General features: G+C 36.7%; 1 long non-coding RNA gene across 1 annotated transcript in view; it reads right to left on the bottom strand.

Moving 5' to 3' along the window:
* Positions 1–16,965, bottom strand: part of LOC145687645 (uncharacterized) — a 203,449-nt gene that overhangs the window by 55,817 nt on the left and 130,667 nt on the right. The window contains exon 2 of the long non-coding RNA XR_014131698.1: positions 12,836–12,946. This is a non-coding gene — a long non-coding RNA (uncharacterized LOC145687645). The remainder of the gene's footprint in view (positions 1–12,835; positions 12,947–16,965) is intronic.

The raw sequence follows: 16,965 nt of genomic DNA, 5'->3' as shown, positions 1-16,965 counted from the left end.
CGAAATTTGACTTTTTGGCAATTTTTTACCCATGAAAGGGAACGACATAGACACCCAATACTGATAGAGGTACATACTATGGTCCTAGGCTACCACACCAAATTTTTAAATTTGGCAATTTCCAAAATTTAAGGGGGGTGGTCCTAGGTACCCCTGCCAAAATTTAGGGGGTGGGCCAAGGTACCCCTTCCAAGATCTAAAAGGGGGTGGTTCTATGTACCCCTAGGTCATTGACCCCAGGCCACGTAACCCGAAAAATGGGCGCCGGGCGCCTGGGGGCGCAAAAGTTCGGCAAAGTGACGCGATTACTACTCTAACTCCCTTTATTTGATTTTTCTTACTTTTAAACATTATTTTACTTACAACTAGTTTTCTTTTTACTTTCACTTTTATAGTTCTATACTATTGTTCCCCTTTCGTAAATGAGAGTATGTTACATTTCAGGCAAATCACGGAAACACTGTACTGTACTGATGACAGGCACAGCGCCTCAATCTTCCACCGCCCTAAACAGAGAGTAAAAACAGTTCGTTTTTCATTAGACTTCCAGTCCCTTGTACTGTCGTCTGCGGAGCGAGAGTCTTGTAGGGGGAGGTCTAGGAGGGAAAACAGTACAGCCACCACATCCAATATCGCAAACGCCGTAATGACGTTGCTCAGTAATTAGACATATTCTAATTAATCACATAGCTTAGAAAATAATAATATAAATTTGGAAATTTTAGATTGAAAGGTTTTTTTGTACCCAATGTATGTAAATACGGGACATTTTGGACGCCGGGAATGGTAGTGAAGAAACGAGACAATCTCGTTTTTACGGGACGGTTGGTCACCGTACTATAGGTTAACTTGTTTAATTAAGAGCTCTAAATGTTTTACATTTAACTTTTTAAAAATATGCCCACCAACCAACAGGAGGTAGAACGAATATTAAGGCTCCAATCTAAATATGGTATCCCAAAGCAAGTTCTTATTCAGCACTATGAGTATCCATTTTGAAAGAACTAAATTGAAACAATACAGTTTAAGTTGCAACTAAATCGTCATATTAGTTTCAAATCGGAAAACGGCTGCACAACCAGAAATTTTTATTGGCAGCTCCAAGATTTGGAGGAGGGTTCAATGCTAGAAGCCACTACGTCTAGGTAGTATTGAACGGGTATTATTCTGCAACAGAAAAGACGATAATCAATTGTAAAATATTTCAACCTATATTTTCGGAAAAGGTAATAGAACTAGATTGTTTTTATAAGAGAAAGAATACAGATGAAGTGTAAGATCATATATTCGTACTACATCAATCATTTCCTTGTTGAACAAATATAGTTTTATTGAGAAAGTGTACAAATGTATGTTGAGTTTGGAATTTTTGGGAGGGTCTGCATCCAGTGAACCCCCGTGAATACGCCCCTGCGCTAGACACATCTATTGGTGTCAGGCAGCACAAACAGTGACGTCTATTTATGTAACTTCTTACTATTAGGAATTAGCGTGACAAACAGGCTGATGTTTTATTTTTATTAATTAGAATTATCGAACTAAAACCTCTAATTCCATTCTTATTAAAAGTGCAGTTGCTGTCATGAATTTGGCCAATCTTATATCTCAATGTAAAATGCCATTTGTTTTCTGAAACCTATCCTAAACAAGTAACAAACGAGAAAATACAATAATAATTTCGTTTTATTTCATTTATCGCTTTTTTAAAATTACAATTACAAATAGTGATAACATAATATCTGTCGAATGTGAAAGTGTGAACTTCTGTGCATGAGAACCATAAAACCTAAAGAAAACAAGATGGATGCTCTTGCGTTTGACCTATGATCTTGAGTTTCCTGTTTTTCAGTCAACGGGAAGTTCAGCTGATTCAAGCCACTGTTGCCAACGAGATCAGAAAAGTCTTCCAGATTCGTGAACAAAACCGCCAGAATTCCGTTATTCGTGAGAAATTTGCATAACATTTTAAGTAATTATGCACTTAAGTAATTAGTTAAGTATAGTATAAGAACAGTTAAGTTAGTTCCATGTAGTTAAGTATAAGAACATGGTAACCAACCATTTTGAAATTGCTGCACGTTTTCAGCGCCCGATAGAGAGCAATGCATACTTCTTCGGTTAACCTTGTCCGTTTAATCCTTCATGTATAGTATTATGTGAATTTTGGAGTGGCCCCTAAATAGATTTTTTTTTTATGGAATTAGCGCAACATACCGACAAGGGAACATTTTCTGGTTTCACACGAAATGTGGAACGAGAATACGGTCAATCGATTTGTGTTAGTGAACACCAAATTCCATAGGCGGAAAAAAACCCTCGATCGCAACCGTTCAGTACTTATGGGGGAGAGTAGGGGCATTGCCAACACATCACGTTGTGGATAACGAGACGAAATATGGCGCGAGTTCGATGAAAATATGCATAGAAACACAGTTAAATATACTACAATATGATATTACATTCGACAATACTCTGACAAAGAGTTTCCCAACCTTTTTCTACTTGCGGCACACTACGGGTGTAACTTCAATTCTCGCGGTACACTCATAGATATTATTATTTGTAAATATAAAATACGGTGATATATATATATATATATATATTGTGATTACTGATCTCACAGAGAAGAAAGCTCGATCATTGATTTTCCTCTGTGGTAAATCATTATGCTTATTTTTCTTTCTAATTTAAAAATAAAAAAAAACAGTTGCAATGAAATATAGCATTCAGGTTATTAAAAATACACTTTCTTTTTCGAAAACTGTATCCAACCTTTCACAGAGAAGGAAGATTACTTAATAACGAAGAAACAAAAAAGTCTCTTGTACTTTTAAAACACAAATGTACGTAACTTGTATTCATGTTTGCTTTGTCGAAAGGATTGAATGATATTTTAAAATTTCAAGTTACGAAATAGTCTGCAACAATATAGGAGCAATCATGGTCATAACGATGATAACAAATAGTTTCTCTGAACATTAAAAATGTAGAGAAAAGTAACACAGTATATGAAACTTATAATTTATTAACATGGTTAATATACGTTACAATTTTTAAAGATTATATGAAGATTAGAATTGTTCAGTATTAGTAACGTAATGATTTCTAATTAATATCTAATTGAGGGTTACAATTGTTTAATAATAATGCACGAAGGATACAATTTTTTTAAAAATAAGTAAAAAATGTTGGTGCGCGATTCAAAATTAATGTGCAACTTGAGCTTGATGTTTATTTCACAATCTTCTTCAATTGTGGACGAATAGTTGATAAACACACCCTCATATCGTGTTCCAGAGTTAACAGTTGTGACCTGTTCTTGGACTTGATTGTGTTCATAAGCAGACCCGCAGCCAGCACAAAAATGTAGGGGGGCCCGACTGAAGTGAGGAGGGGCTACCCAACCACATTATAGTTCATTACCATATTATAGTTCCCCTAGACCCCCCCCCTGGATGAGGGCCTGCACTTAAGTAGGATGTAGAAAAGGGAATCAAAATGTTCACAGCCTTTGTAGAAATAGCTGGTTATTCTCTCCGGAGAGAAATCCAGAATGATGCTATGTCTTGCTGTGAGCACTGAAGCTTCAAACCTCGGTCATTCGTCACATCGACAGGTTGATAGTAATGTGAAATACAATATACATTTTTCCTGTCTTTTAATTTGTAGCTATAGATTTAATAATTTTGTTTCGATTTCCTTGCGGCACACCAGTGTGCCGCGGCACACCGGTTGGGAAACGCTGCTCTGACAAGTGAGGGCAGAGGCGTAGCACGTAGCGACAGAGGAGGAGGGCGGGTAGCGTGGAGTATGGCGTAGGGGAAATGTTCCATAGAAGATATGAACATATACGAGCCGGACTTGAGGGAAATAGCATGGTAATATACTATCATGTACATGGTCAAATACGTGGGTGGAGAGTAGAAAGTCAATGGGGCAACGGCCCCCACTTTCCTGAACTGATCTTTCAATGTATAGTGGTGTATTGAACTTTGCAATGCATTCACACAAGGGTGTATATTATTGCCTTACTTTTATGTCATCATAATCATATGCCTACACGTATACAACACTCTATACGCATCAGTCGTTGCAAAAGGACGGGTTTCGACTCTACAGACAATCCCCTCCATAGCTCTCTTTGTTCATTTCTGCTTCACTATGTCGTCTAAAGGCTCTCTATAGTTTGTAATTGACTTTTGACCATGTATTGTTACTGTACCATTCCCGCGACGTCTTGCTTCTCTCTTTTCGTCAATTATATGACAATTTTTACTTGCACTTACCTGCCCCCTCCTCTTTCGTTATGTGCTACGCCTCTGACCTTACTTGTCAGAGTATTGACGAATATAATGTCATATTGTGGTATATGTTGTGCTTCTACGCATCTTTTCATCAAACTTGCTCCATATTTAGTCTCATTATCCACAACGTGTTGTATTGCCACTGCGACTACTCCCCCCTATAAGTACGGAACGGTTGAGATCGAGGGTTTTTCCCACCTATGGATTTTCTTGTTCACTAACACAAATCGATTGAAAATAGTCTCGTTCCATATTTCGTGTGGCAGCAGAAAAAGTTCCCTTGTTAGTTATTTAATCTAGAATTGTTATGAATATTTTTAACAAGGAGGAGTTCAATACCATCCAGACGCAAAATGATTATTGAGTAAGAAGTATGGTTTCATTAAGAACAACTTTGGTAGTAATAGTAACAATAATACTGCATTATAATAGTATACAGAAGTCTTATTGGAAATATGAGTAAATTGAAAATATTATTATTATTATTATTATTATTATTATTATTACTATTATTATTATTATTATTATTATTATTATTATTATTATTATAGTAGTAGTAGTAGTAGTAGTAGTAGTAGTTGTTGTTGTTGTTGTTGTAACACAAATTTGAAAATTCAGTGCTGTATCTGAAATCACAGGAAGAGTCCAACAGAAAGCAGATATGACCAATAAACGGATAAAAGGGAGCCCTAAACTTTACAAAAGCGGGCGCAAGTCAAACAAGGTTGGGGACCAATATTCTCATAAGAAGCTATGAGTAAAACTATATTACTATTAATGCATAATCCGCGTTAAATCATCGCCTGAATCGACATCTTCAGCTTGTGAAGTGTTCTTATCATGCCAATGCTTCGTTATACAGAAATTGGAAACCAATACAACGGCACAAGTTTTCTAATCTTCTCAACCATGGGGACCACGTGGCTCAGTGGTAAAACGTTTATCTCTGGTGCGTAGGGTCCTTGGTTCGGTCCCTAGCCAAATAAGTTTGTGGTGGACAACATCGTTTCTGTGGGTCTTCTCGGGGTGCTTCCGTTTCCTCCCACATTTTCATTCCACCAATTCTTTCATGATCATTGTCTCCCTTAGCCTGAAGGGCATAATCATGGGACGTTAAATTTTGAGAGATTTTATTTTCTATGTATTGTAAGAGTAATGTTCACACTTCGTTTATTCGCTCCCGGGTTCGGTTCCCGGCGGGAGCTCATGTGGTTTGGATTCCACGTTAATCAGTATTTCCCGTCTCATATAGCCTCGCTGCTGATGGGGACGTTAAACTCCAAATCAACTCAACTCGTTTATTCGCAATTCGCAAGCATCTGGTAGCATACCCTGAACGAAAAAAAAAAATGCACAGAAGTATTTGAAATTGAAATATTACTTACTTTGAAAATGCATTCCAGATAGCTTCTTGAAATATTCGGATTTTCCGCCAACTCGCTGGCGAGCAACTTTTACCGCTACACGCCATGATAAATACCGTTAGATTAAGTGGGAAATCTCTAACGTTGGCAACACTGTTGAAGGCTAAGAATTTACAGCTGAGAGCGGATCACATATTAGTCATGCACAGTTATGATTTCGTAAGGTATTTTCCGGGAGGGATTTCAATATATGGGGATAGAAAGTACTAAAATGCTGGTAATTCACATTGAGCACTATCGGAGATTTATCCCGGAAGAGAATTTCGTAGCTTCTGGAGAGGGATGATTTAACCGGATCACTCCTTGAAATTATCACTGGTCATGTTGGCATTGGTGATTTCTTTTACTATATTGAATAACAAATATATTTACAACGTGAAATTATATGTAACTTATTAATGTAACATTAGCAAACAAAAATGGAACATATTTTTAAAATTGAACATAAATCAGAAATAGGAATTATTTTAATCAGTAAACTAAAACAGCAGCATGGGTTGTGAAGGCTGCTACTCCATGTACCGTCCTTAATTCCACTTCTTTCAAAACACTTGACACGATCCCCTTTTGCGATGTTTCTCCACCAGAGTCAATTGAAGATTTGAAGGTCAAAAGGAAGTTTCCAAATATTTTAACAGTTTTTAAAACTATGATTTCTAAACTACAATTATATGTTTTTTCTTAAGTCTTTAGTAGAGCACAAATAATGTAAACTGCTGTAGAGTTAATCCAGAAGCAATCAGCAAATGCGTTATCTTATAATGACTTCATTTATTCTCAACTTACTGAAAGCTATTCCTGTTTGTATTACACTATAGAAATTTAAAAAAAAAATGTACGTTCAAAAAGAAAAAGGTTACTACATCCATAGGTAACGTAGAATTTTCAAAAATTAATATTAATTTTCAAAAATTAATATTTAAAATTAATACTTGTAACGTCATGCGACATCTATTTTCCTACATTGCAAACAATTGTTCGATCAGTGTTTGCCAGCTGACGCGTTTTGTACGCTTACCGACCTTATAGTTGTCTTTCAGTGCAATGTATTGACACACAGATGCAACCAAGAGAGAAAGAAAGAGTAGGTACGTAGTAGCTACAAGAAAGTAGTAGTTGCTGTTGGAGCTTTAAAGGCGAAATTCCTCGGTTCGTAGGAGGTATTCCTGCAGGAATGTGGTTGAATAGCGTCAAAGGATGATACTGTGTTGCAGTTCGTAACTATCTAGCGCGTTATTGACAAAAGTATCTAATGTTAGTTGGGCAATGTCTTACTAAGGATGACTTCAAAGTTGTGCCTTGAATCTGGGAATAACCTATATATTTCCTGAAACGGTTTGTTGAGCAAGTTCCAAAAGAGGTTTCAATTCCTTGCCCTGAAGTGACCCCACCCCTTCAGGGCTGGAAATATATAGAACAACTTGTCATATATATCCGATATATCAAAGTACTCCGCATGACTAGTAGATTAAGAATATAATATGCACTCTCCAATTATATCCTATATCAAGGTAATAAGCCCAAAAATGATTATTTCACTATAAATATCCTATCTTAGTGAACCTCACTATCACGCCGTAAAGTGATTGTGAAACAGTGTGAGTTACGTGGCCCTCACACCTTAAAAACAAAGGTCAAGTCCTGGCAGTATCATCTTGCCAGGACCGTGACGTGTGAGTTACATGGCTCTCACACATAACCGCAAACAAAAGCCAACTCCAGCAAACAACATCCAGCCGGAGGCTTCTTCGCTCTCTTTAGCCGGGCCTTGTCGTGGCTAGAGGACTTCAACCCTGAAGGGTGACCAACCGGGTTTATATAGCTAGAAAGGAAGAACTGTTCGGATCGAGTGAATGAGCACAAATTACCACCACAACTAGTTTTCTGTAATTAGTAACTCAAAATCTATTGAACGTTTCTGTACCGTGTGACCTATCAAAGAACTCATCTAGATGAGAGTTGACAAATATATAATGAACGTACTGGTCTGACAATGCATATATATATATATATATATATATATATATATATATATATATATATATATATATATATATATATATATATGTGTGTGTGTGTGTGTGTGTGTGTGTGTGTGTGTGTGTGTGAAATCATGGAAAATATAGAAATTAAACTACGTATACCGAATGTGTCACATCTAGCCATACCAATGAATCACATTAGTTGTGATACCAAATGACTTACTGTTCACGGGATATGATTTTCTCAACTTTATAGGTCCACTAATATAGGATATTTATAGTGAAACAATAATTTTTCTTGGTTTTATTTACTAATATAGGATACAATTGAATAGTGCATGTCATATTCTTAATCTACTAGTCATGCAGATCACTTTCATATATAGGACATATAAATCAAGTTGTTCTATATATTTCCAACCCTGAAGAGGGTGAGGTCACTTCCGGGCAAGGAATTGAAACTTGTTTTGGAACTTGCGTGACAAACCCTTTCAAGAAATGTATAGGTTATTCCCAGATTCAAGGTTCAAGTTTGAAGTCACCCTGGTTAGTAAAAAAGGAAATGAAGCTTTAGTTTAACGTCCCACGCTTATGCTCTTTAGGCTCAAGGAGAAGAATGGTTAATGAAAGTTTATGATTATGAAATTATTTTTTGTGCTTCCCCACCGAGAATCGAATCCGGGACCACGTACACCAACGACTCAAGTGCTAGCCACTAGACCAGGAGGGATTGTCTTGGTACGGATTGTGGTAGTATCGAACATCAAAATAGAGTTTTGTTTACCTCTCGATATCTGCTGTGAAATACCAGCAGTACATATCCAGTAGCCAGGTCAAGGAAATACCCTGGGAAATATGCAACCGATCTATGAGGACACAAAATGCAATAGTCTAGAAGCGAGGTGTCTGTAATAGTCTGGAAGTGAGCAGACTGCTGATCGAAGGTTGCTGTCTCACGTCTTAGTATTAATCCTCGAGAAGTAATATTGTTAATCTTACCTTTTTGACGAGAATTTGGGGGATCTTCTACTATACACAATGATAATTCTGAAGAAGATATACTTGGATTGATAATGTCTTCTCCTGAAACCAACACACGCGTCATACGCAGGACACTACGTATTTGACGTGTAAGTAGGTGGCATATATTCGAAGAGAAAGAAATGTAATCATATTTGCGAAACTTACACACCTTATTATCCGAGAACTCTTTCCTTCGCCAGGAATTTTGCCAATATACTCTGTATTTTCCATAGCTCTTGCTATAAAGATCTTTCAAAACAGTGATTTTGTGTATCGATGGTGCAGTATTCACGAAGACGTATATTCAACGGTCACAAAAATGAGGTGTGGGATGTTTAAAATCCTTAATATACTGCTGTGAAATACCGTTAGCACAGGTTTTGCAGTAAATATGGGCACTATATTATACAATCACCCATATAAGTATATGGTATATGGACCCCTGAGTGCCATAATTCCAATAGATGAGTTCATCTATATTTTTTTCTTCTTTCAAACGCCTGGATAGCTATGCAACCCAACAGTTCTCTAAAATAAATACATTAGACAATCCTGAAAAAGGTTCTTGCTGTAGAGGGATTATTCATGAATCATTCCTTCATTCTCAGATGAGTTTCAATTGTTTTGAACATGTAGTGTACATGACACCAGTGCCCAAATTTTCGAAGAATGCATTCACTCTGCTGTGGATGAGGTACGTTACAAGCCTCACAAGTAGGGCCAGCTATATCAGAAAATGCTTTGCAGATGTTCGTACAATGATATTCATGGAGGCCAATTTAAGCACCTGCTGTAGTACCTTATTTTAGAGGTCAGAACTTCCTCTGTATTATCCGTATATAATAGTGGTAGTAGTATATATATTAGGGTAGGTCGACAAAATCGAAAGTGTGAGGATCGAATCCCAATAGCACGCACATTTGCAACTTAGATTACATGATGAATTGGTAAGATATGAAAAAATGGTTAATATATTCTAACGTTTTAATGAAGCCCCAGTTTGTAAAAAAATGAAGAAATGGGCATAACATTTATATTTTAAAAATATATTGAAACTTCAACAATCATTCCCCAATAGAGCTCAAAAGTATGTGCGTAGTGGATAAATTACCTACAAAACGTTTCAATTAAATCAGTTGCATAACTTTTACTGCCGCAATTCGTTCAAAGATTCGTCAGTAATCGTATTATGGAGGTAGAGAACGTATTAAGCTAAATAGCTCTGTACCTCAATAATTTCAAGCGAATGATCGGGAGAAAGAGCTGACAGACCTAGTTCTAGGACTTACTAAAGCAACTAACTGACCATACTGTAGAATGAAATTAAGGGCCGCGGTGGCTCAGTAGTGCCGGTGGGTGTAGCCGAGTGGTCTGAGGCGTTAGGCTGATGATTGTGAGGTGAAGCCCGTTGGGGGTTCGAGTCCCTCTGTAGTAGCAAGGGTGGGATTTTAACTGTCCTCGATGTTTCTGTGTTCGTGTCCCTATCGTGTCTAGTAGTCCTGAAAAGTGGTTGCAGTAGAAAATAAGTCAGGAAGTTAAAAAAAAAGTGGTAGAGCGTTCACCTCTGGTACATGGGGTCATAGGTTCAAACCTTACTCCTGCCAAGTGAACTTTGTGGTGGACAAACACCGTGTGCGTGGGTTTACTCGGGGTTCTCCCGTTTCCTCCCACTTTTTTCATTCCACCATTTCATTCATTACTCATCATCACCGTCTCCTTTAGCCTAACCGGCATATTGTGGGACGTAAAACTCAAAAATTTCATTTCATTTTTGTAGAATGAAATTGTATATATATATATATATATATATATATATATATATATATATATATATATAAACAGGAAATAAGAACGGTGGGAGGTAGAGAAGGGAGATCTGAAAAAGATAGTTTTCGGAAGGATCTCAAGCACAGTACCTCTCCATATTCCTTGGGACGCTTTTGGGGCTCTTGTTCTACACATCCACGAAAAGAATCAAGGTATTTCCTAACTAATATTGTAGCCTAATTCTACTCTGGTCACATTTTCCTAAACGTTCTAAGCCAAAAGTAACTTTTCTTGATCCATTCTCAATGCAAAGAAGAGCCCCTAGCGAAATTACTGTTTCTAAACCGACGCTATGTAATAACTAGATCTGTTATTTATGAACTCTTTACAAAAAATGGAAGACCAGAAAAGAGAGACTGCTAAAGTTCCGTGCTCCTCCTAGTGATCATATTTCCGAAACATAAGGTGGGGTCTTGCATCTCCAAATCTCATAAAACTTCCTTATTGTCAAATGCAATATACTTTCAATGTACACAAGGTATATTTTATGGCTAGTATCCACTAATATGGTTGTAGCTCGTAGTGGATTGATTTGTATTATCGAGTATCTAAAAGACACATAAAGGGGAAAAGTTGGATTTTCAAGTGAGGATATATTTATCACTGTACGTTTACTAGTACATTATGACATCGAAAGAGAACCGTTTTCTTTTGAAGGAAAGAAAATGATACACTTTCTTGTTGCAATAGTAGCGCACACAGTTAATAAATTATCACTTTAAATGTGTAGAGTTTTGTAATGCAATATTTCATTTGCATCAAATTTCTATGATTTTGTGTCGAACTGTTTTCTTTAAAATTTGATATACAGATAGATAGATAGATAGATATACAATGTTTTATGTATGTATTTTCATGTTTCATGTGGATATGCATCACTATAGTTTTTGGATCAAAAGTTCCAATATATTTCAATCAAAAATTTTCTTGTAGGCCTTATATCTGAAGAACTACATATAGTGTAGCCAAACCTAAACTGTCACTTAACTCAGCATGATGTGCATATTCCGTAGAAAATATGAAAACTCGATTTAGGGGCCGTTCAAAACTTTTGTGGCCCCTGATCCAGAAGATCCATTATATTTTTTCAACCAAAATACTCTTGTAGACTTTATATTTGAAGAACTACATGAAACTACGTATTAACAAAGCCTGCAGCTACTTGTCTTTCATTTGGGGGCGCGGTGGCTCAGTGGTAGAGCGTTCACCTCTGGTGCTTGGGGTCCCGGGTTCGATCCCAGCCCCCGCCAAGTGAACTTTGTGGTGGACAAACACCGTGCTCGTGGGTTTTCTCGGGGTTCTCCCGTTTCCTCCCGCTTTCTTCATTCCACCATTTCACTCATCTCTCATTATCACCGTCTCCTTTAGCCTAACCGGCATAACCGTGGGACATAAAACTCAAAGATTTCATTTCATTTTCATTTTGTCTTTCATTTTTCTGAAATAGGCACAACAAGACGTTCAATTGTCACTTATCTGTTCAAGGTTGGTAGTTAGAAACACAAGGAACCACCGAATCACGAAATATGAAAAAAATAGCTTCAAGGCGAGATTTAGAACACTTGCAAATATTAAAATATTTTGGGGGGCAAGGTGCCTCAGTGGTAGAACACTTACCTCTGGTGCGTGGGGTCTTTGGTTCAATTCCAGGCCAAGTAAGTTTCTGGTGGACAACATTGTGTCCGTGGGTTTTCTCGAGATACTCCCGTTTCCTCCCACTTTCCCATTCCACTAATTCTTTCATCGTCATTCACCTGCCCTAATCATCGTCTCGCTAAATCTAAAAGAGCATAATCGTGCTCATTAAACTGAAATATTTCATTAAAATATGTATTTATTTATTCATTGTATTTTGAAACTATTTATCACCCACTGCCGTTATTATTCTAGCACATGTTAACCTTATCTCCTCCGCGGTATACTCTCGGAGCTCCGGGAGGTAATACCCACAAAGAAAAATGCCTCAAAGAAACACTGCTCTTCACTGTCATTACGCAACTAAGCTAATGCAACATTATCGTCAGCGGTTCCCTGTAATCTTGCAGGGAAGTTTTCCAATTCAACCAACGATTAGCAATATCAACCGAAATAACGTTCGATTTGAGCTGAGTTTAGCGTCGCTTTCAACAGCGAAGCTCTATAAGACATGAGCCTACAGTTTAACGTGGATTCCGAGCCACATGAGCTTCTAAAATTAATTTGGATAAAAATTAAAAATACAAGTTTAACATTGAATGTATACACCATTGTTAATATATACTTCTCAAATACTTACTTATGTACTTCTTGTTGATCAGTGTAGAAAGAGGAAACTATGGATCCAATTGTTGTGATCTACAATGGTTAGTAACTCCTTGGCAACTTCTCGACCAAAGTACAACTATTCCTGAAAACACAGAAACTCAGATGAATAATTTAATTCAAAATAGATAAAGTTTTCAAATTTGTTAGAAAAGTGATACTTAAAACTCACAAAGTAATAAATTTACAGAGAACAAAATATTGTTGTGTAACACCTAATTATTCTGTAAGAATATATGCCTTTGTTTGATAAAGAATGAAAGGTGGACACAGAAGAAGAAAAATATTATAGAAGTTTAACTTTCTACTTTTTAACTGATTATTATTATTATTATTATTATTATTATTATTATTATTATTATTATTATTATTATTATTATTATTATTATTGTTGTTGTTGTTGTTGTTGTTGTTGTTATTATTATTATTATTAAACAAATTTATTTGTGAAACGGATTAGTTGGGTTGAGTTTGAGTTTAATATCCCTTTCAGCAGCCACCCTGTATGAGACGTGGACCTACAGATTAACGTGGAATACGATCCACATGAGCTCCAGCCGGGATTTGAACCGGGGTCTCCCACACCATTTGTGAAAATCTAATCTAAACAGAGTTCAGGTTAGATTTTGAAGATGAAAAGCTCAAGAATGTCACGTTGATTGATTAAAAAAGAGTGTCTTTCTTAATTAATTAACGATCAGACAGATTAATTATTAATGATTAGTTACCTTCTGAAAGCTGAAGCCAATTGTAAACTCTGAGGAAAGAAAGTGGAATATATATATACCCGTAGGTCTAACTAGCAAAGGGTCCAAATGGACGAGTCGAGTTGCGAGATAAGGCATAGTGAGCCTGAAAGAGGATCTGAAAATATGTAATGGCTCTAATTGATATATCACATGACTCATTTTCCATTTCAATAAATATCACAGATTTCAAAATTGCGGACTGCAAGATCGCGTCGGAGATTAGTGATCTACTCTGCCCATTCGTATTTCCCCAATATGTGAAACTATCACGGTTTGCATTGTCTATGTTTCACTACTTTCACGATTCAAAAGTTAATTTGACGTATTTGATAACATAGCATAGCCCTTCTTCCACCAACTTTGAGGTGGACAAACACAGTGTGCGTGGGTTTTCTCGGGGTTCTCTCGTTTCCTCCCACTTTCTTCATTCCACCCTTTCATTCATTACTCATCATCACCGTCTCCTTTAGCCTAACCGGCATAACCGCGGGACGTAAAACTCAAAGATTTCATTTCATTTTTACACCATCTTTGAATCCCTCTCGCTCCATTTCTTATGGCGCTCTGCCGCTACAATTTTCCACAAATATATATATATATATTCACATCCTCTATCAGGCGCACTGTCTCATCCCGCAACTCGATTTATCCATTTAGACCCTTTACTTGTAAGATACTCCAGACTCAAAATAAATGAGGAGCAGTTGAATTTAAAAAAAAAAAAAAAAAAAACAAATCTCTAAATAAATTTTTCTCAATCTAAAAGTGCACGCTTGTTCTCTACTTCTTATTTTAGGGATTTTGAAACAAAATCTTTCTCATTTTCTAGACTTCCAAACTGTGCTACGCATAGGTGTCTAAAGTCTTATAGAAAGACTTTCTCCGTCCGTCAGTCCATCCGTCTGTTAAAGATATCAGAGCAAACACGGTAAGAGATATCGAGATGTTTTTTTTTTTTTTTTTTTTTTTTTTTTTTTTTGCAATCGATTCAACCTCTCAAGGATAGGTTAGTTTCCACTCTCTCAGTTAACTCTACTCGAAACGGAAGTGGTTCAAATTATTGATTTCCTATTTCAACGTTTATCACAATAAAACGAAAACGGTAACAAATAGCGAAAAGTCTTTTTATTTGTTTTTTTTTCAAACGATTCATTGTCTCAAGCAAACATACCATGACTATCCCCAATACTCAATCAAAACCGGAAGTTGTTCGAATTTACTATTACTTCCGGTTTCAATACTGATTTCCACAGAGCGAAAACGGTGAGAGTTATCAAGAGGTTTTCTACAATCGATTCAGAGTCCCAATTCCCAGTTACCCTTTATTCAAACCGGAAGTGGTTCGAACTAGCCATTTCTAATAATTTCAACGTTTACCTCCAACAGAAACGGTAAGATATAGCGAGATGCGCTTATTTTTCCAAGGATTCCGTCTCTCTAGACATGGCTATCCTGAATATAGTTCAAACCGAAAGTGGTTGAAATGTACTATGATTTTCATAGAGCAAATAGAGTAAAAGATATCGAGATGCAGTTTTTTTGCAGATCATTCAGCGTTCCAATAATAGGTTCTATTTCCTTTGTTAACCATCTATCCAATCCGGAAGTGGTTCAAACGAATAATTTCCGGTTTCCTCTTTTATCACTATAGAAAAAACAGTAAGGTATACCGAGTAATGGTTTATCGATATGGATTCAGCGTCCGAGAAAAAAAATCATCTTTGATCCATCTTATAATTTATTGCAACGAGTAGTTATAGATATACTATTTCAAATTTGAGTATTGACTTTCCATAGTTCAGAAGTTTACCGTAGGTTCACACTGTGAAAGTAAACGCACTTCTCGGGGCCACGGTGGCTCAGCGATAGATTGTTCACCTCTGGTGCATGGGGTCCTTGGTTCGATTCCAGATCGCACCAAATGAACTTTATGATGGACAAATTTCGTGTGCGTGGGTTTCCTCGGAGTTCTCCCGTTTCCTCCCACTTTCTTCATTCCACCACTTCATTTGTTTCTCATCATCACCGTCTCCTTTAGCCTAGCCGGCATAACTGTGGGACGTAAAGCTGGAAGATTTCATTTTTAAAACGCACTTGTTTAAAAGAAATATACAAAACTTAGCATATGACAAAATTTGTTGTATCCGACAGATACCAGCTTGCTATTTTCAAGGATTTATTATCATATGCTTACAGCGAGAAAGGGACAATAATTACACATGACAGTAGTCAAACTGCAATACACAAAATTAGTTTGACTAATTTCTATATTCTGTTATAAGATTACAACATTATGTATTCTTTCAATGAAGCTATATGTTTATTTTTTTCAATAATAAACTAATTTATCTCTGATTGTTCAATTTTGTTCTTCATCATGCATCGATATCATTGGAACTAAATTGACTCAAGAAATCTACGAAATGTATACTCTGTGTTCGAGATTAATTTCAAATTATACATTTTTCCTACAGCATAAGGTAATACATTCATTTCTATTAGTAATTACTATCGTAATTTCCTGCTACATCTTGCCACACTGCGTGGCTGCATCATTATCAAACGAAATGTATTTTCTAATTTACAATATCAAGTCAATACGCCTTACCTGCGGATCTAGTGGCTAGCGCGTGGGGACCTTTTTCCACCGGGTCCCGGGTTCGATTCCTAGTGGGAGAGTATTGAACGCAATACGGTGGTTTTGAAATTCATCTTAGACTGTAGGTCCACGTTTCCTACATCCTCCGCGTTGAAAAGGGTGCCTAAACTCCAATGGAACAACTCAATTTCCACAATGCAATTACAAAAAAAAAAAAATGTTACGACAAGAACGAATCTCACTAAAATCTAGAATCTAGCGTTGGAAACTAGAAATGTTGTTCATAAAATATCTTATTCTAGTTCTTTAGTGATTCACAGTTGTCTTCCGATTGATTGCTGAATTTTTTATAACGTAGCATGTATAACTAGTACATGATGTTCAAATAACGCATTACGACTAAATTATCTTTAAATAAGCTACAAACAGATTAGCTTCAGATTGCGATAGGCTATCATATTATCAATAACAGATTTATCTACACTATCTTAATGCAGTTTTAGTAGTTTAGTAACAGCATAATATATTATTAGGATTGAACAGGGGCGGATCCAGGACCGACTTCTGGGGGGGCGGTGCGTTGTCATACTACTACTTTTTAATGGCTCCAAACTTTGGAATGGATTTTATTTATATATATAAAATAAAAAAGTTCTCTCTTCTGGGGGGCAATCGCCCCGAACGCCTCCCTCCCTGGATCCGCCCTTGGGATTGAATATATTTACAATGGCGTTCATGAAACAAAGGACGCAAGAC

This window comes from Thermobia domestica, chromosome 6 (genome assembly GCF_964235325.1).
Source record: "Thermobia domestica chromosome 6, izTheDome1.hap1.1, whole genome shotgun sequence".
Taxonomy (NCBI): Eukaryota; Metazoa; Arthropoda; class Insecta; order Zygentoma; family Lepismatidae; genus Thermobia; species Thermobia domestica.
Note: the sequence above shows the minus strand (reverse complement) of the source record. Positions and strands in the feature narration are given on the sequence as shown.